This window comes from Ambystoma mexicanum, chromosome 3q (genome assembly GCF_040938575.1).
Source record: "Ambystoma mexicanum isolate Mex_15411 chromosome 3q, UKY_AmexF1_1, whole genome shotgun sequence".
NCBI classification, from domain to species: domain Eukaryota; kingdom Metazoa; phylum Chordata; class Amphibia; order Caudata; family Ambystomatidae; genus Ambystoma; species Ambystoma mexicanum.
In genome coordinates, this window is record NC_090926.1 from 1,225,731,317 (window position 1) to 1,225,752,648 (window position 21,332).

Sequence of the window (21,332 nt, forward strand, 5' to 3'; positions counted from 1 at the left end):
GTCTGCCAAAATCAGAAGTCTGATTCAGATGTCTGCTACTTCCCAAAACATGCCTCCCTCCTGATATTGCCACATGGGTAATGTTGACAGTTCATTAACTGCACGTCACAGTGTATGTGCCTCCTGCCTTACACACGGCAAAATAACTTCCCACGATACCTTTGCGCACTGAAGACTCATTCTGTGATGTCACTGATGTCACTATTTATGCAAATTATGGGGGCCCACACCTCCTTTGCCACCCATGCCCCGGCAAATCCTAGGGCCGGCCCTGAACGTGACCATGGTGAAATAAACAAACCCATACTCACGCGTGCCCTGCATGTCTGCAAACATTCCCATTGGACCTCTGTGACCCGGCTCGGCCCTCACATTCTGCAGAACTTACTCTGTGCTAATTGCCAATAGGTCATTTCAGTACACGAGGCCACGCCGCCATCTAGTGGCCGCCTCTGGAAGTTCACCTTCTGACAGGCGCTACACTGCAGTGTGCAATGGATATGAAGGCATTCTGCAGCACTTACTCTGTACTGATTGCCAGAGTGGAATAAGTCGTTTCAGTTCACGAGGCAGGCGCGCCAGGGCGCCATCTAGTGGCCGCCTCTGGAAGTTCACTTTCTGACAGGCGCTACAGAGCAGTGTGCAATGGATTTGCAGGCATTAAATTAAATGCTTGCATTTGATCTCCACATGGGAATATTTTTAACCCGACATAATGTTGATGATGTTCTGTAGTTGAGAGAAAAGGGACACACAGAACCGAAAGTACGTTTCCATTGGGGCTGGAGATCAGAGTAGAAGCAGCAGCCTGTGGGGGTGGGAGAAGGTTTCCTTAATTTGGGCCCTGCTCAGACCAGGCAGGACCCACTCTGGAGAGCAGATGATCAGGACGGGCCAAGTTCACAGTAAGGACCCACTTCTCTTTGTAGAGTAAAGCAGCTTGTCCGATCCGTGCCTTACACCCACACTTAAAGGTTCTGCTAGTAAGAACCCGTTTGTGACCCGACACCCATTGCGCAAAGCACCTCTTAGCCATATTGCATTCCGCAGGCTGTGATGGTGCGATGGCACCGCCTGCTCAGGAGAGGCCCGGGACTGGACCATGAGACTGAGTGGGGAGCTCAAGACTTGCCCTTCACCCGACACTATTTGCTTTGGCCATCCTGGCGAAGATTAATTGGTCCTGTCTGTAGGGCACTCCCATGAAGTTCTCTGGAAGTTATCTGCCCCTTTAATGAGTACACGTGAAGCTGTTAATACTGTCCCTTCTATGCCGATGACTTTCAAATCTTTCTTTCTTTTCCTTCATTCAATGAGCAGAGTCCCTCTTCTATCCCTAAATGTCTCTCTAGTACAGTGGAGTGCAAACCTTGTTATGTCAAGGCCCCCTTGTGTAACACTGTTGTTGCTAAGCCCCCCCTTTGAGTAATTGCTTAATTTGTGCCAGTGTTTGCCGGTGTTGAGCCCCGGCACATCATTTCTAGCCAGGGCTGAGCACTGGCACTTCTGAAGTTTGCATTGCATGACCTCTGTAGCTACCTGTAAGCGTGCAGGCCTGTCTCCCGCTGACCCCTCACCCATGCCCCTCCTTGAATCCCCTTTCCTTCACGACACCAGTCAGAGAGGGTCTGCAGCTCTCCTCCACGCTCCTAACAGGGACTTTGATGGCAGTGATGCACCCCTGGCAACTTCCTCCATCATCGGTTCTCTGCAGCCTTCTAAAAGGATCGAGCCTGGCCCTCACTGCCTTCCGCAGAGCCATGAGCAAAGATTTAAAAGGCAAGATATGTGTAATGGTGCCAGCAACTACCCCTTTATATTTTCAAAACAATTTAGTATATATATATATATATATTTTCTTTTCTTTATTTGTTTTAATTGAATTAACAATTCTTTCAAAAAGAAGTTCAAATCCATAAAAGATCCCCCTCCCAGAAAAGATTGAGTCCATTGAATTGGGCAGACAAGCAATATCGTCTCATTAGGTCATCAGAATCAAGTGTTGGCCCTTCTAAAGTCTCTTAAGTAGCATTCAACAAGCCCCCGAACACTCCATGGATCCTTAAGGTAGACGGGGCTTTATGGTTTACAAAGGCCAGATAGGGTCCTCAAGGCTTGTGGGACAGCACTCCTTTGATTTATTTATTTATTTTTTTTTTTTTGGGCCTTTAACTTATAAGCCTCCGCATTACATCCAAAGTTTTGCTCCAAATCAATGGTTTTAAAAAAAGAAGTTACCCCAATCACACAACGGGTGTCGTCACCATTAGACAGTACCCTCCACCATTCATCTTCTGTTAAAGTTGTAAAGGCTGCCATTATTTTTCCCAAGACTGTATTTCTGACTTGGCATGTTCCTTCACAGCTCAAAAGCAGGTGTCTGCCTGTTTCCTCTTCGTCTTCCTTTTTACAAAATCTGCATTTATCTGTTGTAGATTGTTTTCTTGTAAACAGTACTTCGTTTGTTTTAAGTTGGTTTAAGCGAAATCTCAGAAAGAACCTGCTGCAAGTTTTGTCCGGGAATTTTTCCAGGTAACTTCTAGTCTTGTTTAATTTCTTGGCTGCTGTAGGGAATTGCTTAGGCCAACCATAGCTGTTAGCGATCTCGCCAGTGACAATCCAGTACAATTCCAAAAGTTTTTTGGACGCACTATCTGGGTTTCGAACGAGCTGGTTTACCGAGGCATCAATCTTGTTCAATAATGTAATGTTTTGATTTTTCCAATCTGTCAGGAGTTGAATATGATCCTTCTCCATTTCTTTCCCGATCAAGTACAGAGCTTTTGGCTTATTGTCCAGTAAGGCTTTACGATACAACATCAGCATGTTTATCTCTTTGGTAGCTTTTAGTGAAGAAAGACATTATTTACGTCTGGTGGGTGGCTTGGCAATGCTCTTTGACAATCCAAGTACTTGCCTCCAGAAATAGCTCTCCAGTTTAATCCAGAGGTTATCCAGGAGGGAAGGCATGGCCTCAGTTCCGTACAATATTGCAGGGACCACCTTTGATTTGGAGAAGGTTATTGCTGCCACAAGCAAAAATCTACCATATTTTTTTATCTATAATCTTCGCTTGTATGGTCAAAGCTTTAATTTTTGACAAAAGCACATCCTGCATTGGTTTCTCCTTGGGATTATTGCTTAATGTAACTCCCAAATATTTAAAGGTGTTGACTTTTTCCAATTTTTGACTCTCTACAAACCAATTCTGTTTTTGTTTTGTTCTGACCGAGGTTTCCCATGTCATCACCTTAGTTTTTGCTGTGTTCATTTGAAGGTTGTTTTTCTTCAAGTAGTCTGGCAAATTGGACAATTGCCCCTGTAATCCGACTGCTGTAAGGTCTGATGAGATAATATCACTGCGTAAAGGAGACGCAATACCGATTCCCCTCCCATCTTCGGTGGGAAGCAGCTCACCTTATGCTCCGTGTTTGAATAGTCTGCAATATAGGCATTATACAATGCGGGCGCAAGGGGGCAGCCCCCTTGATGTCTTAATTTCGTTTGACAGAAGGCCCGCTCGACCTAGCCGTACCTTCATCGAGGTGTCTCAGTAGAGTGCTTTAATTGGAGCTAGTATTGACTCAGGACAGTTTAGGTGTTCCAGCTTTTCCCATAGTAAATGTCTATTGACCTGGTCAAAGGCTTGGACCAGGTCAATAAAAGCCATATGCACTCGTTGGCCCGTTTGAACGACCTTTGCTTTTATCATGCACGGCATTAATATATACGGAGTGGTCCCTGCATTCTTGATGAAGCCCATTTGAAAGGGGTCGGATCTATTTTCCCCTTTCAGCCAGGTTTGAAATATTTCCAACGCAAAGCTTCCAAAAAGTTTCCCGATGACATCCAAAAGCGAGATGTGGCGGTAATGCGCTGGATCCGCTCCATCTCCTCGCTTAAAAATTGGGACCACTACAGCCGTTCGCCAAGATTCCGGGATGTTTTGTTCTTGATTACATTTCTTAAATAGCTTGCTGAAAAATGAAGACCACAGCGCTGGGTTTGATTTTAGGTCACTATTCGCAATCCCATCTGGGCCCGGGGCCCTTGAGTTACTTAGCTTCTTAATCTGTAGCAGGATATCTTCTTCACTGTACGGAATACCCCATAAAAGGTTTTTCTCAGTTTTTTGGGTAGTCCCATTTTGGTTCCTGCAGTTTGCATTGTAAACTGGGCCGTATAGTTTCTCGAAGTGAGATATCCACTTGGTTTTACTTACGCTATTATGCAGTGCATTCATAGTGGTGCTTGCTCCATTTACGAGGGACCAAAAGTCTTTTGATTTTCGACTACATAATGTTTTCAGCATGATTTCAGCGTCCATCTGGTATAGGTAGGCTCTTTTTTGTCGTATCCAGGACTTATGTTCCTTACGGGCTCTATACCATCGCATCTCGTTCTCTGGCAAGCCAGATGTTATTGCCATTCTTTTTTTTTTCTCAGAGTTCTTCTCTTTACAACTACTTCCCGGTTGTTAGCATGTTGATGGTCAGGCTGAGGGGCTATGTTCTTCCCCTTTATCATGAATTGCTGTAGAAGCGGAGTATAGTTCAAGATACCTTCCTCAGTTTCCTCTCTCTTGGGGTTTGTGTTGCACATTACAGTGTAGTTCTTCATGAGCTTGATGATAGAATTCTCTGTAAGCTTGAGGCGATTGCCCCTCGCGTTGACTTCAAGATCGTGCTTATACCAATGGTTTGGTTTTTGATAGTTAATCCAGCTAGCATATGATAAATTATGGTCACTGTGTTTTGTTTTTTCTGCAGAAAATCTGTTCATCAGCCCTAGGAGTTCCTTTGATACAAACGTGTGGTCAATTGTACCTGATTGGTCACCTCTTTGCCACGTTGGTATGTACATGTTTGCTTTTGATCTCAGCCAGTGTAGGTTGTGGAGATCTCTTGCCACGAGTGTTTTTCGAAACACCTGCCTCCCTCCAAAATTGGTGCCGAATTGCTCAGATGAGATCGTTAGTTCCCGATCCCAGGACAGATGGCATTGCAATCTCCTGTTATTATTGTATAGTTATACCAATAGTTTACGCTTGCTTCATCTAAGCTGTTGTTCAAGGATTCTATGTAAACATCGTTGGTAATAACTTCAGGATTCCAATAAGTATTCATTAAGAGAATTCTTTCTTCCTTCTCCCCGGTAGCGTAGGCCTCTATGTGTTTCCAAGAAAGTAAAAGCACTTGGAATAAGTATGTTGTTTGAAGCTGTTCCAGCACCTCCAATCCACTACCTGAGCGTATTGCTGTTAGTAAACCAGCCGTAGGTCTCCCGGTCAGTCCTTTTTTTGCCGTAGTACTGACAATCGTGTATCCATCCAGTTCTGGTTTCTTTAGGAGCCATGTCTCCTGAAGGCAGATTATATCCCATCTACCTAATTTTACATCGCTCTTTGTCATTAAATGAGCAAAGCCTCTGGTGTTCCAAGACGCCATCTCCATAGATTTTTTCAGGGATGACTTTGATTCTATTGATTTTGGTCTGGAGGTAATTCCTACTGACTGTGCCTTCTTGCCTGAATGCTAATTTTCCTCATTTAAGTGGGGTGCAGAAGATTTCCAAGTCCACTTGGCGGGTGCGCTTTTAGTGTTGTTCTTTTGCCTAGGCAATACCTCATTTTTGTCTTTGATGTTTAGAACCCATCGATCCTGTTTAGGATTTTCGTTATTACGAGCCTCCTCTATTTGTCGTTGTTATTTTCTTTATGTTCTCATATTTTCTTCCTCTGAATCCGATGACGCATATTCTTGTAAGGTTCTAGAGTTTCTCCTTCTTAGGTGCTGTCGATGGTCTTGCATTACTTCCGTCTCTTCTCTATCCCAATTCGTTATTATATTTACACGTAGTTTATCTTGCCTTACAATTTGTTTACATTTGCTTTCTTCCCTGTTTGTATGTCTTTCATGGATCTTTGTATCTCCTGTTGTTCTCTCTTGGTCTTTTAACTTATGGTTTTCCTGGTATTTCTGTTCCTCTCTATGTTGGTCAATTTCCGTCATAGCATATCCCAAGATTTTAAGATGTTACGCTGCCTTCCGTAACAGTTCTCAAATGACTTGGGATCTAATATGTAAATAGGATCTGTCCTTCCTCCCCTTTTCACATGGTTCGAATATCCATAAGTCATGGCTCTGAATATCACGCAGTTTTGGTATCTGGGCGAATATATTTATAATAGTTCACCTGTTCAAAGTTAGTTCGTCATTTCCCCGGGTTTACGTTCCAATTGAAAGATGCAGGTATGTTTTATTTTTGGTGCTGCCGGCTTCCTATGTTCTTTCCTTCTTGGTGATAGTTCTGGCGATTTATCTTTTAATAATATCCGACATCTCAACTGAGATTCTCCGGTTCGGTCATTCCTAGCCTTTTTTCAGATTCTGGTAGCGTCCTGTTCATCTGTTTTTTACTCAGTGTCCTGTCGACGTCTTTCTCCCCCCGATCAGGGTTACCACTTTTTTTTGCTTCTTCCTCCTTTCTCCCTTTTATCGAGCTCTTCCTTCGAGTCTCTTTGCTTTAGTTGCCCCCATGGGTGTGTGACTGGTTCCTGCTCTCTAATACAAATCTTCTTCCTCTGATCCAGCCCCTTATCAGTTTGATTTAAGGTAACTGCTTTCCGTTTGTATCTCGGGGTTGGGGTCCGAGTCTACCTCATCTACTGTATAAATACTCCACTTCGTTGTGTCATAAAATGAGTTTATTATGTTGTCTGCTGGTTGACTACAGTTATTCATTGTTTGCATCACAGTCTTATCTTTTTCTTTTTCCCTCTTTTTTCTTTATTACCTTCTTTGTTTCCCTAGCAGTGTTCATATTAGAAGGAGTAAGCTGTTTATCAAAGACGGACGTCTCGTGGCTAAGTATTCCGAATGTAAAACACTTGGTTTTCCTGTTTCCTTTTGTTTGATGCTTTTCTCAATCAAGTTATTCGAATGGTTACCTAGCACCTGTTTTGGTGTGTCCTGTATCTCCTCTTGGATAGTCTGTGTGCCACTTTCCCCCGTTTGTTTTTTGTTCTGTGATTCTTGATATGTTGAGGGGGGTTCGATTGTTTTCGTTATATTTGTTTTTTTGGCTAATATATAGCCTGCCACAAGAGTTAATTTTGTGTGCATCAGAGCTATCAATGAATTCTGATCCTTCATTGTGTCATTCAATGCCTTGTAGAGTTTGGAGAATGGTGCTAGGGCTATAGTTATGGTGGACATTATAGACATTTGCGGGCCAATTCATAGAATTCGGCGCACAAGTGGCGCACGCGGCTGGCGCACAGTGTGCGCGTGCGAATCCCTGCGCCAGCCGCGTGCGCCAAAACCCATTTCCGCGCACAGCGTATTCATGGATTCCAGCCACCAAAACCAGCCGTGGCGCATAGTGGCGCAGCGACCTTGCAGCAGCGCCAGTTACGCCCCCAAGAACGCCTTCCGCGCAGGGAAAAGCCATCAAAATCCCCAATCCAGCGCAAAGGGCTGCGCTAACCCTGTACCAGCACGGCAAGCGGGCTACGTGTATTCCAGGGGTTCACGTGAAGTCACTCACGCGATCGGGCCTGGGGGAGCGGGCTACGTGTATTTCAGGGGTGCGCGTGAACTTTTTCACGCGATCGGGCCTGGGGGAGCGTGCTACGTGTATTTCAGGGGTTCGCGTGAACTTTTTCACGCGATCGGGCCTGGGGGAGCGGGCTACGTGTATTTCAGGGGTTCGCATGAACTTATTCACGCGATCGGGCCTGGGGGAGCGGGCTACGTGTATTTCAGGGGTTCGCGTGAACTGATTCACGCGATCGGGCCTGGGGGAGCGTGCTACGTGTATTTCAGGAGTTCGCGTGAACTTCTTCACGCGATCGGGCCTGGGGGAGCGTGCTACGTGTATTTCAGGGGTTCGCGTGAAGTTCCACACGCGAATAGCCTGGGCGCGTGTATTTCAGGGGTGCGCGTGAAGTTCCACACGCGATTTCAGCAGGGTACGTGTATTTCAGGGGTGCGCGAGAAATTCTACACGCGAATAGCCTGGGCGCGTGTATTTCAGGGGTGCGCGAGAAATTCTACACGCGATTTCAGCAGGGTACGTGTATTTCAGGGGTGCGCGAGAAATTCTACACGCGATTGGCCTGGGTACGTGGATTTCAGGGGTGCGCGAGAAATTCTACACGCGAATAGCCTGGGCGCGTGTATTTCAGGGGTGCGCGAGAAATTCTACACGCGATTTCAGCAGGGTACGTGTATTTCAGGGGTGCGCGAGAAATTCTACACGCGATTGGGCCTGTGCGAGTGGGGCAGTGTATTACGTGGGTGTGCGGGAAGTTGAAGAGGTGAATTGCCAGTGTGGGTCCTCCCAGGTCTCCCCTCTACCCCCTCCACGACCTCTGCAGGCAGCCCACACCACAGGGGACTACCCTGCACCCCTGGTCATGTCCCGCAGGCAGCACATCCACCATGGGCATGCCCCCCAGCCAAGCCACATGTCCCCTTGCACCCCCACCCCCCAGCAGGCCCCCACTCATGTCCCCTTGCACCCCCACCCCCCAGCAGGCCCCCACTCATGTCCCCCTGCACCCCCACCCCCCAGCACTGTGGGGCACCTGCCAGCAGGCCCCCAACCATGTCCCCTTGCACCCCCACCCCCCAGCAGGCCCCCACTCATGTCCCCTTGCACCCCCACCCCCCAGCACTGTGGGGCACCTGCCAGCAGGCCCCCAACCATGTCCCACTCATGTCCCCCTGCACCCCCACCCCCCAGCACTGTGGGGCACCTGCCAGCAGGCCCCCAACCATGTCCCACTCATGTCCCCCTGCACCCCCACCCCCCAGCACTGTGGGGCACCTGCCAGCAGGCCCCCACTCATGTCCCCCTGCACCCCCACCCCCCAGCAGGCCCCCACTCATGTCCCCTTGCACCCCCACCCCCCAGCACTGTGGGGCACCTGCCAGCAGGCCCCCAACCATGTCCCACGCATGTCCCCCTGCACCCCCACCCCCCAGCAGGCCCCCACTCATGTCCCCTTGCACCCCCACCCCCCAGCACTGTGGGGCACCTGCCAGCAGGCCCCCAACCATATCCCCCTGCACCCCCACCCCCCAGCAGGCCTCCAACCATGTCCCACTCATGTCCCCCTGCACCCCCACCCCCCAGCACTGTGGGGCACCTGCCAGCAGGCCCCCAACCATGTCCCACTCATGTCCCCCTGCACCCCCACCCCCCAGCACTGTGGGGCACCTGCCAGCAGGCCCCCACTCATGTCCCCCTGCACCCCCACCCCCCAGCAGGCCCCCACTCATGTCCCCTTGCACCCCCACCCCCCCCCAGCACTGTGGGGCACCTGCCAGCAGGCCCCCAACCATGTCCCACTCATGTCCCCCTGCACCCTCACCCCCAGCACTGTGGGGCACCTGCCAGCACGCCCCCACTCATGTCCCCCTGCACCCCCACCCCCCAGCAGGCCCCCACTCATGTCCCCCTGCACCCCCACCCCCCAGCAGGCCCCCACTCATGTCCCCTTGCACCCCCACCCCCCAGCAGGCCCCCACTCATGTCCCCCTGCACCCCCACCCCCCAGCAGGCCCCCACTCATGTCCCCTTGCACCCCCATCCCCCAGCACTGTGGGACACCTGCCAGCAGGCCCCCAACCATGTCCCACTCATGTCCCCCTGCACCCCCACCCCCCAGCAGGCCCCCACTCATGTCCCCTTGCACCCCCACCCCCCAGCACTGTGGGGCACCTGCCAGCAGGCCCCCAACCATGTCCCACTCATGTCCCCCTGCACCCCCACCCCCCAGCAGGCCCCCACTCATGTCCCCTTGCACCCCCACCCCCCAGCACTGTGGGGCACCTGCCAGCAGGCCCCCAACCATGTCCAACTCATGTCCCCCTGCACCCCCACCCCCCAGCACTGTGGGGCACCTGCCAGCAGGCCCCCAACCATGTCCCACTCATGTCCCCCTGCACCCCCACCCCCCAGCAGGCCCCCACTCATGTCCCCTTGCACCCCCACCCCCCAGCAGGCCCCCACTCATGTCCCCCTGCCCCCAGGTCCTGACGAAACGCAATCATGGCAGTAATGGGCAGCATACCCAGCACAAACACCCAGCCAAGGATTGCATCTACCCACATAGTAGATGCAATTACATGATACAACCCCAATGGCAAGTATGTAAATGAACACATGTCCGTCACACACACATACACAATGGGTGCAAGTGAATATCAAAACCCATATCATGACATGCATGAAACCAATGAGAAAATACCACAAATGTAAGTTATAAATATATGTATTAAAGATGAAAATGAAGTAAAGAAATAAAACACACAACAATGGGGATGACAAAACTAATGGTCCATGTCCGAGAACTAATAGAAAAAATCAAAAAACAAAGGAATCCAAAAACTAATGTAGTCCAAAGCAAAATAATGGGGGGAAAAAATAAGGAAAAACCATTGCCTCATGGTGAACTGAAATATAAATCCAACAAATGTTTTCCAAACATCAAACTATGTACAAGAAGATCCCAGGGTCCATGAGCCCAACACCATAAATGAAACCTACTACTACTAACTAATGAAAAAAATATATACAGAAAAGTGGCCATTGTCCGAGCGGTCCAAAAAAAACTTAAAAAATAAAGGAAACCTAACACTAACTAACTAAAAAACTATATACAATGGCAGCGGGCAAGTCCTGCGGCTCACTCTGTGATGTTGCCGGCCAGGGCATCATCGAACTCCATGTCGATGTCCCGGAGGCGGGACTCTGTCCTGGCCCCGAGGTCTCGCAGGGACAACCCCGTGTCCACCTCAAACTCCCTGCGAGCTTCCTCGAGGCACTCAGCCCGCCTCAACGCCCGACGCATGGAGAACTCCGCCCTGACCATGGTGAGCCGCTCCTCTTCCGCCCGCTGCCGCTCCGCACCTATCCGCTGGACCAACTGCTCCCACACGGAAGACACTGCCATCCGAGGGTTCACCTGCCCTCCGGCCGATGCCTGCCCCTCTGATCTTGATGGCCCCGAGCCATGATGCCTCCCACGTCGAGCCTGCTGCTGCCTCCGACGCCACTGCCTCTGCCAGCACGACGGCATCCAGGCTGATGGAATCCACCGATGCCGTCGTGCATGTGCCCTGCCAGATGATGCCGGCACATCCTCCATCTGCAGGGGGACAGTTACTGGTGTGTCCACCCCTGCTGGACCTTCGACTCCCGACTGTGGCAGGGATGGGGTCCCCACCGAGCTGGCTGCGTTGGTCGGGGCAGGTCCACAGGGGGCCCTGGTGGCATCTGGGCCGGAAGACGGCATGGAGCACGACTGGCGATAGCCCCCACAGAAGAGGAGAGGGTCGCCAGAAGGCCACACACATGTAGGAAACCCCCGACCATGGCGGCTCCCAAATGGTTCACGTACGCACGGTGCTCTTCGTGATGATGTGCATGCTCCTCCCGGGAAGCATGCACCTCATCACGAATGCCAGCCGTGCGCAACGCGACACCAATCAGGACCCTCTCCACACGGCCAGGGGTCCCCTCGTCCGCAGGTAGAGGAGTGTCAGATGACATGGACATCTCCCCTACCTGCGGACGGGCCTGGGATGGGGCATCCCTGCTGGTGCATGGTGGTGCAGTCACAGTGTCAGGGACAGTGACATGCACAGGCACCTCCACGGCGACCTGTGCTGCCTCCTGCCCCTGGACTGCACCACTTGCACCAGCGGGGATGCCCCCACCAGGCCCCATGTGTGGCTCAGTAGCGGCCTCCTCCCACTCTGTGGAAACCACCAACCTGGATGTCTCCACGCCGTCTTCCGCCGGTGCAAGCCCCTGTGGGGGCTCACCCACCCCTTCCGCTGCAGCCGTGGCGGCATCCCCGCCGCTCTGCTCCACAGCGCCTTCTCCGCCCTCTTCTTCACTTGCCACTGTGTAGAGGGAGACATAGAACACAAGCATCAGGGTACTGTACAATGGTCCCCTAGACAGGAAGCAACAGCAGATGAGTGGCACTGTCATACATCACTCCCATCATGTCCCTCCACAACACATGGGTCAGTGCAGGCAAAACACATACAGTAACAGGCATGGGGCAGGCCATGGACATTGGCATACATGACCAAGGGACTCATGATTCATACAATGTTGGTTTCAAACTCACATGCATCATGGGTCTTTCCATCACATGCACACACCTCACCGTAGTTCCATCCATCTGGCCTCGTGCACCACAGACGCAGTGGATACAAGGATGACTAGGCTGCATCAGTGAATCTGAACATTGTCACAGACATGTGTCATGCATCCATGGCGGTGACAAGTCACAGACACGCAGGTCAGACACACACACATGGACACCATACGTGTACATGGGACCAGCACCCATCCCTCACCCCCACCCATGTCCAGGAACAGAGACTGCCATGCTTCCATGTGTCCATTCCGCACAGAGTCCCCCATGTTGCAATAGAACACATCACTGTACTCACATGCCTGACCATGATGTCCCTGCACACACACATACGTACATGGCCTATGTCACACATACAGGCAGGTATCAGACAACCAGCACACTGCAACATGCCCTGTCTCACACAGCAATGCTTGGCCACTTACCGGCCAACTCCAGATGGGTCTGCCTCCGAAGGATCTGGGCATGGAGCGCTGGGTCTACGCGTTCCAGGACCCTCATCTGGATGTCACTCAGGCGTGCCCGGCCCCCCTCCGCGAGGCGCCAGGCCTTATTGAGGGTCCTGGACCTCAAGTCCTCCCAGCGCTTCTTGATGTGCTTGATGTCGCGGGTTGCCACCCCCTCCGCGTTGATGGCAACCACTACATCGTCCCAGATCCTCTCCCGTCCTTCCTTGTTGGCGCGTGGTCTTCCGAAGAGGGCATCATAATGCCCCAGGACATGCTCCACCAGGACACCAACTTCCTTCTCACTGAAGCTGGTGGCCCTCTGCCTCTCTGGCTTGGGGTCGCCACTGGTCTCAGATGGTGCTTGCCCCGACATAGCGACCCCCGAGGCAGGCGTGGGTGGGCAACTGGGTCCTGGGGCTGGGCTGTGGAGCGATGGTATCCCAGTCGGGAGTCTACTGTTCCAGCAGGGGTGGACACAGCAACTGGACCCCTGCAGATGGCTGATGTGCAGGCACCAAATGGCAGGGCACGGTGGCAGCAGGCAGGCAGGCAGGCAGGCAGGCAGCAGCAGATGGCACGTGGGAGGCTGCTCGGGGCACTGGGGGGGCAGTGATTCGGCCTTCTGGGCAGGAGCGTGGTCTTCCGTGTGTATTCGCGTGGCCAGCTTGATACGGAGTGATTTGGCACGTGAAAAATCTGCACGTCAGCGTGTAATTCGAGGAAAGGCCCTTAGCGCGTAAGCGCGTCTGCACGCATACGCATTTTCATTGGACCAAAGGCCCTCAGCGCGTGAGCGCGTCTGTGACGTGACGTGCGAGGGTGTATCCCTCATTGCACGTGATGACAGAACACACGTGGATTTCAACCAATCGCGTGTGAAAGTTCACGGCACCCCGGAACACACGTACCCAGGCCAATCGCGTGTAGAATTACTCGCGCACCCTTGTAATACACGTACCCAGCCCAATCGCGTGTAGAATTTCTCGCGCACCCCTGTAATACACGTACCCAGCCCAATCGCGTGTAGAATTTCTCGCGCACCCCTGAAATACACGTACCCTGCTGAAATCGCGTGTGGGACTTCACGCGCACCCCTGAAATACACGCGCCCAGGCTATTCGCGTGTGGAACTTCACGCGCACCCCCGGAATACACGTACCCAGCCCATTCGCGTGTAGATTTTCTCGCGCACCCCTGTTATACACGTACCCAGGCCAATCGCATGTACGCTCGCTCCCCTCCAATCACACGTGATGACACCCGAATACGGGAAACACGTGCACGGCAAAAGACGTGCACAGGCGTCAACGAGTCCGCCCACACGGAGGCGTCCCGCGGACAGCATAAAAGTGCGCGCAAACAACAAACGCATATATACAGCGACGATGAATGCCCATTTGTTGCTGCACTGATCGTGGGACACCGCAGGAGGAGGAGAATAGCCAGGGCACGCATTTTTGCACCACGGACAAGCCTTTTTGGGATGCCTGACGACCAGGTCTACGGCAGGTATAGGTTTCCACCCCATATCATCCTAGACCTGGTCAGGGAGTGGGAAGATGACCTCACATCCCCCACCCTTTGCTCCCAAGCATTGAGCCCCTTGGAGAAGGTGCTCAATGTCTTGCATTTTTTGGCCACTGGGTCGTTTCAGCGGACCACTGCCATAGTGGGGGGGGTCTCACAGGCCACGCAGTCATGCTGCCTACACCAGGTACTGGCAATCATGACAGCGCACCCCTCAGTCCGCAGGCACATATATATGCCCAGAACACCCGCAGAAAGGCAGGCCGTTGTCCTGGATTTTTACAGGGTGGCACACTTCCCCAAAGTGCTCGGTGCCATAGATTGCACCCATGTGGCCCTACGTCCACCTAGGGCCACTGAGCACATCTACCGAAACCGCAAGCACTGGCATTCCATCAATGTACAGGTGGTATGCGATGCAAAGGGAATCATCACCTCTGTCTATGCAAACTACCCTGGCTCCACCCATGACAGTTTCATATACAGAATGTCCGCCCTGAGCTGGGCAGCCCTGGAAGCTGGGCAGCATGGCGACACATGGCTCTTAGGTGAGTACAAATGCTCTTGCACATGCATGCAAGTCACACACAGACAAATATCCAAACCCTAATAATCTCAATTATTATCACCTCCCCAGGGGACAGTGCCTACCCTCTGAGCAAACACATGATGACGCCAATCCGGAACCCCACCACACCACCCCAGGTAAGATACAACACTGCCCATATTGCAACCAGGGGCATAGTGGAGCGCACATTCGGAGTGCTCAAGTCACGTTTCCGCTCCCTTGACCGCTCTGGTGGGCAACTACTCTATGCACCACCAGTAGTGTGCAGGATCATTGTGGCAGCATGTGTCCTGCACAATGTTGCAACACGGCAGGGCGTTCCGGTGGACATGGTGGTGCCCCCACATCCCCAACCACAGGCACAGGCGCTGCCCATGGGAGGGGACAGGGCACGTGGCGAGGAAGCCCGGACCCAGACTGTGGCCACATTTTTCACCTAAACTCCCACCCCTGCGGAGTGCACACAGGCCTGGCACATACCAGGTGACAATCGATGATGACAAAGTGACAGTCAACTGTCACAACCCTACCACCCTGAGATAGTTGCCATGGAAGTGCCACATCGTCTGCATCCCTAGCTACTTAAACACAAGCTATCCTGTGCAACCAAAATGCACACATATGATATGTGAGATGACATGGGCCATACACAAGTATTCCAAGGCGCAATGAGGCAGGGGGGGGGGGAACAAGGGAACACAGAGAACGGTACTACTAGGCCAGGTGTCATTGAGATTGTGCAAGTGCAGGGGTAGGGGGAAGGGAAAAGTGCAAGGGGAAGGGTGGGGGGGAGTCCAGTACAGGGGAAGTAGGCCAAAAAAATAATACATAGGTCGCCTGGTGGCAACTGCAAAGGTAAGTGCAGACAAGTGCTGGGAAGGGAAGGCTGTAGGGATGGAGAGACAGTACTGCAGAGCAGGGGTTGCCAGGGTGGCAGTGAAAGTGGACAGTGGCTGGGCCAGGGACCGAGGTTGGTGAGAGTGTCCCAGTAGCAGCTCCTGTGCAGTTCCAGTGAAGAATTCTGCAAGGGAGAGGCAGAGAGTAAGCAGAAGCAAAGAGGAAGGTCTTGAGGTGCTTCCAGAACTGGAGATGGTTCCCCTCAAGTTCAAGTCAGGCAGGAAGTCTGTTCCAGGGGGAGGGCCCTGCTGCGGAGAGAAACCTACCCCCAGCTAGTTGCTCTGAGTAGCGGATGACCTGGACATGCAAGGTGTGCATCACACACACCTGCAAAACAGGCCATGGCCATCACTGTCATGTCAGTCAAACCCTCCCAAACATCAACATGACATGGCAAGCAATACCCATACACCGACGCAGTAACGATAAGGTACACATTGCCATGTCCTAAATGTACAGTGGCATCGGACAATGATGCCTGACCCGGAATCAGATGAAATGACAGACCAACAAAATGTCCCACCCAAAATAAGTTGTTTCCAAATGCATTGCAACAGTCGTAGACGTAACATCACAATGAATGCCTGTCTATATGCACATTATGCATTGCAAAATCAACACTGCAGCTCATGTGTGCAGTGTCCCACTCCTGCATCACACTGCTCAGCGCACAGCACAGTGAACAGCCATTGCGTGTGATGCACACCCTGAGCATCACATCTAAGTGACAGACTACATCAAACATCGAATTAGGCATGTACTGGAACCATAATCGGTCACAGAACATGTGCTGCCGGGACACAGTGGGCACCAGAAGGCAAACAGTGTACACGTGGATATGCAAGGGTGGGAGTACATGGAGTGCATCCGAGTGCAAGTGTGTGGTTCTGCAGGGACATACACTCCACATATGCATGTGAACTCAAGTGACCATCAGTGTTCCCTACACATCACATGTGAACATCCACCATGTGTACACCCCAGCATGTCAAACCACAACTATCCCCTCGCACCTGAAAGGAAAACACAACACATGAACAGGCATTGATCAGCAGAACACAACATGTACATAGGACAACAACATTACAATGTCAGAGTTCCCATCACACTGCAGGGCAATGCAACTATCAACAACAACCCCCCCCTCCCGCGCAAATGACCATGGCCCACTGAACAACTGCACCTGGGTCATGGAGCCTCCAACCCTCATTTCCACCCGGCCACAGGATCACCTTTACCCTTCGTGTCCATCTCCCACCTTGTGTGTAAAAAGATGCCTGAACCCTCAGAATCCACAACCATTTCCAAAATCACAAAATCCAAGGCATGAAAACGAACCCAAACACCCTCCAGTAGATGACTTGACGAAGCAGTACCTCACAAACGCCAAGTACTACCGCAATGATGCAACAACCAAGGTAGCACAGCAGAACAATGTCACGACAGGATGTGAGACATGTGTGGTACATGACATTGGATGATGCACCATGAATGGATGTGTACTGTTACAGGTCCCCTGTACAGGCGCGGGAGTCTCATGAAACAACCACCCACACCATGTCCCGGGTGCCTGCAAGGTCAAACTCACACAGGCCCCTGAGATCATGGTGGGGAATGAGGTTCAGGGATATGCAGTCGGGACAGGTGTAGACACACTGGATGACTGGAATGAGTGGCAGGTGAGGGGAGGAGGAATGACACATGAAACTAGGGAATGCACGAATATGTACAACCTGCATGAACACATACACAATCCAAACAAACTTGGACATCATTTTCATGGCCTTCTGTAGTCCAGGCTCAGGAGTGGTACGAACCAACCACCCCCTCTAGGGTTTTGGCGCCTGCAAGTTCGGGGCTTACACAGGCATCCGCAACCCCAGTGGGGAAAGAGGGTCAGGGAACGTTGCTTGGATAGGCACGGGAAGCAGGAACACCGGGTAGAGGGCACAGGTTTCATAATTGCATAGGATCACGGGTGATTAGGGAAAAAAACATACCAAATCGGACCACACATACATCCATGCATCAGTACACTCCACAGCAAGCCTATGCAGGGCAGTTTGTAAGGAAAACAACAAGACACTTAGCTCTGGTTTTGAGTGCTGGCCTCCTGCCTGCGCACTCTCAGGGCCGGTTACAGGAGCACTGCAATGCTGCAAAGAGAGACACAGTCAACAACCTGTATGTGCCAATTACACTAAAACACAACACAAAACATGCCCCATAGCAACAAACTACTCTACAAACAGACAATCAGTGCTCGATGCTTCGTAACCATATATAACATCACCCCTGTGACGGGTCATGCACAGTCAATGCAGTAAGTCAGGCGCTGGTGGGTGCGTGGCAAATGGAACACCAATGTGTCACAATTCACACAACATGCAATGTTCCCTGGGTAAGCAGACAGACCCATATGGCAAGCCATGACTACAGAGCAAGTTGCGTACCACCATGACCAAAACAAAGTTGGCAGTGCATTAATCATGAAGTACGTGGAATAGACATGCACTGCACCCAAGTATGTCCCTTGCTGTATGTCCCTGTGAGCTGCCCCTTTCCATGTCTCGGAAGGCTACATGGTTGAAACAAGTGCCTCAATGAACCTTGTTGTACCGCAGGGTATGTGCCACTGCCCCTGCATGTGTCCCAGACAACCCTACTATCAACAGCCATCAGTCCACAAACACATCTGAGCTGCATTGTGTGCTTTAACACCAATATTCGTCTAAGCTCACCCTCAGTGCTGTGACTAAGCCCCCATGTGCAAGTCGCCTGGTGCAAGCTTTGCTGTGTCGTGGCCCCCCTGTGCTGCTCACCTTGCCAGGAGTTCCTTGGAACATGTCAGCAGTTCTAGGATGTGGGTCTGCAATCACTGTGGCTCTGCTCGTGCACACATGTGCATGTGGGCACCAAGAAACGGGTCAGGAATTCCGTCGTCCAATGGGCCATGTCTGCTGCCAAAGGTGCTCTGGTGCCTCATCCCCCTGCAGAAAGTGCATGAAACAAATGATTAATGCATCAAAGTGATCTGTGTGTGTCTCATCAGGCATCCCATTACTTGACCATGTCAGAGAGTCACATCACAAATCACACCATCAGCCCGTCTTTGACTTCCAAAGTGTGGAACACTATCTACAGCATGAATTGCAACAGGCACGTGTACAGGAAAGATATGAGACATAATACACAATGCATAGCAATCAATGTCCACATTAATCATGACACACCCCATCTAGCAAAAGCTGAACAGTGGACAATTACACCCAAATCATCCCCACTAGGGGTGTCAACACAAGTCACAAAGCACCAGACATGCCACAGATATGACAGTCCAAAGCCCTTGTGTAAAATTCTGTAACACCGAACCATCCTTGCGAGCCCATGGATAAGGGAGGCAGGAGTGGCATATGTGAGTCAAGGAACCCAAGCAGCAAACACATACACAAGACAACCATGAAGGACCCAGCTGGAACAGACAGTGGATGCCTTCAAAAACCACAAGGCACCGCACTGTCACATGAAAGCACAATAGACTACAAATTTTAAACTAACTCAACTATTAACTAATTACACTGACTATGGAAAACCTACATTACCTATTTAAACTAACTATCAAACAGAAACTTAACTAACTAAACTAAAAGAAAAATCAAAAATGGCCACATACGACCCGGGGGGGAGGGGAGGCACCCAGGAGGGGGGAGGTACAGGGTGCTGCTCAACATCCACATGCGATGATGCTGAGCCAAAAAAAAACACCTCCATGGGCTCAACGCCTGCACAGCACGACCTATGTGGGAGATAGTTGGTCGTCCGAGTCTGGCTCATCCTGGAAAGGAGGACGTGGCACAGTAGCCTGGCCACGCCTAGCCGCAGCTTGCCCCTCGTCGGCAGCAAGTCTGCCGGACAGGTGAGCCTGGTTCTGTGTGGCGATGTTACATAGGTCTGCATGCAGAACCTCACGTGATACACGTGCTTCCTCTTGCAAGGTAGCACGTGTAACACGGAGTTCCTCCTGCAAGGCCTGGCTGGACAACCGCTGCACCTCCCGGCGAGCCTGTAGCTCAGCCGAGATGGTGCGCTCAAGCTGTGCAAACCTCTCCTCTGCCTGCTGCCTCTGGGACATCATAAGGACACCCAGAGTGGATCTGAGGGAGGCATACTCCTCCCTCAGGGCATCCATGTGCACCTCTGCGTGAGCAGCAATTGCTTGACGCAGAGACGACATTTCAGCCTGGCGTGCCCTGTCTGAGGCCGCCATGCCCAGCCTGAGCGAGCGGGCCGTGGACCGTGCCGCCTGCTGCTGGAGAAGCACCTGCCTAGCAGGGGGGAGCACAGATCGGGCCACATGCTCCATGCTGTCAGCGATGTTCTCCATTGCTGCCCCCTGCCGTTCGGAATTGGCAGTCATGTCTTGCTCCCACTCAGTATACAGCGGTTGCGCGCGGCGACCGCGTTGCCGGGCTTGACCCCTGCGGGACCCAAGGACCGGGGGTCCTCGCTGTGTTGGCACCGCCTGCGGCTGCACGACTACATGCCCCCGTCGACGTGATGTCCCAGGCACATCAGTGACTGGTGTGGAGGGTGACCCTGCGTCCCGATCCACCACGGGCGGAGGAACCAAGACTGTCTGATCCCTCAGTGCAGGTGTCGCAGACAGAGGAGTGTCCACATCAGAATCACTCACCCCTGACACATGGACTTGATGCTCATCCAACTCAACATGGACGTCAGAGTCGTCATCAAGGCTGGACTCATAGGCAGCCAGAGACAGGATGGACTGCAGCACTTGGGGGTTTTCGTGGCCTACCACCCCACGACCCCCACTAGTGCCGGGTTGATGTGGTCTTACCAACCCTGTGTCTGGCATGACAACACCATCCTCTGCATCCATTGCGTCATCACCTGAAAAATAGAGAGGAAAAGGTCACTACACATGTCAGAAGCACACAACACACACACACACACCGACAGCAAAGGCATCCGGCAGACATGTGACACACAACATATGACCTGGCATGCATGCTGGGTCTACTTTGATTAGCTACTGTGATCAGACCTGTTGAAAGGTGGCAGTTTGCATCGAAGTGGGTCTATGCAATGCTGAAAATGTGTACGCCACTCACTACCTACATGTACAAGCACTCCATGGTGTGTGCCAGGAAATGTGAAGGCAGTGCAATGTCAAATTCAGACATCACGTGCATTGTGTATTCAATGTGTACCATGTCTAGCACCCAACCACCCCTACACCCCAGTACCAAAGCAGGGATGCCTAGCATGGTATCAAAAGGCTGCCCATACACCTGTGTATTGACAAGCAGTGTTGACTGGCATCAACAGCTTAATGTGATTCAAATTACAACACTGCAAATGATGCTGGGACAGTGGGCAGGACACATGATGGAAGATCCGGAGGCCGGCCCCGTGTGAAGAAGACACGACAAGAGTTGGACTGAGTCATTGGCCATTGAACAGGCTGAGGCCTGTGAGCCACACAGATTGTCAGAGCCTAAACATGTGTGCAACGCAGGACTGAGCCACAGTTGACATGGAGAGGCCGATAATATGGCAGGCAATGTATGTAACCAAGGACTCATATTACAGTGATCATCCAGTCAAGGATACATAGGGGCATGCGTGCAATGCACATGGAGCATGAATGGGCACTCATGTCCCTGCGGGACATCTGACCCATGCACAG